Here is a 1,059-nt window from a genome sequence, read left to right on the forward strand (position 1 = left end):
TGAAACCTCTAGAAAGTTAGCAGATATTTTCACCAAGCCCCTTCCACGGGATACTTTCTATGTTCTAAGGAGAGAACTTGGAATTCTTGATGAACAATATCTTGATTAAAACTGTTTAGATGTTTGTCTTTTTGTCTTACCTCTATATGCCTATTTGTCTCGTGTTTAAATGATATATGTTGAAACGCAAAATTATGTCTCAAGATAAACTCTTTTCGTGATTATAAATGTTTCGATTAATTCGTTAAAATGCATGCATAAGTCCTAAAAAGTTGAAACCGTTCTGCTAGCTAAAAACCACTTTTTACCATGTTTAATCGATTAAACACTTAGTGTTAATCGATTACCTGGGTATTATTTTCTGAAAAATCAATTTTTACATGATTTTAATCGATTAAACATGTCCGTTAATCGATTAAAACCAGCATTTTAAGTGCAGACAGCACCTCAGTTTCACGCTTTTTTCGGCATTTTCTCCACCTTTTTTACGTTTTGAGTCTCTGAAACTGTAACTCAACTGATCCAAGTGCACTAAGGTAGGAAAACCTCATCCTAACCCTCTCAAACCATCGAGAAATCTCATATTATCATCTTCATTCCACTACATTCCCAATTTTTCCACAAATTAAACCCTAGGTTAGGTTTTCCTAATCCTTTTCTGCTCAATTCAACATCAATTCGGGTTCTACAAATAAAATGGAGCAAGGTCGCACAAAAAGGGTCAAAACTACAGCCAACCGTGTACGAAGAATGGAAGCTGGCTCATCATCCACTCGGGACTGCGAGAACCCATATTACTCACTCATTTTGCAAGAAACCCGTTTGGCAAAATTCCAAGGATGCAAACCCATTTACGTAAGGTATGTCGACTTAACCTGGTTGGCCGAACAAAACTTAAGTTTTTCGCATGATATGGAGGCTCAGGGAGCCGTTCAATTTCTGGAATTAAAGGGACAAGTTTACCCTGCTCTAGTTAGGGAGTTTTATGTGAATTTCAGATATAATGATGGAAAATACTGGTCAATGATTTCTGGTAAATTGTTTGAGATTAATGATGAA

The 1,059-nt window shown here is 36.3% G+C and overlaps 1 long non-coding RNA gene across 1 annotated transcript in view; it reads right to left on the reverse strand.

The window, feature by feature from the left end:
- The window catches only part of LOC109360227, a 21,459-nt gene extending 20,431 nt beyond the window's left edge, over window positions 1–1,028 (reverse strand). Inside the window, exon 1 of the long non-coding RNA XR_002109143.1 lies at window positions 1,018–1,028. This is a non-coding gene — a long non-coding RNA (uncharacterized LOC109360227). The remainder of the gene's footprint in view (window positions 1–1,017) is intronic.

The sequence above is a fragment of the Lupinus angustifolius genome, chromosome LG11 (assembly GCF_001865875.1).
Source record: "Lupinus angustifolius cultivar Tanjil chromosome LG11, LupAngTanjil_v1.0, whole genome shotgun sequence".
Taxonomy (NCBI): Eukaryota; Viridiplantae; Streptophyta; class Magnoliopsida; order Fabales; family Fabaceae; genus Lupinus; species Lupinus angustifolius.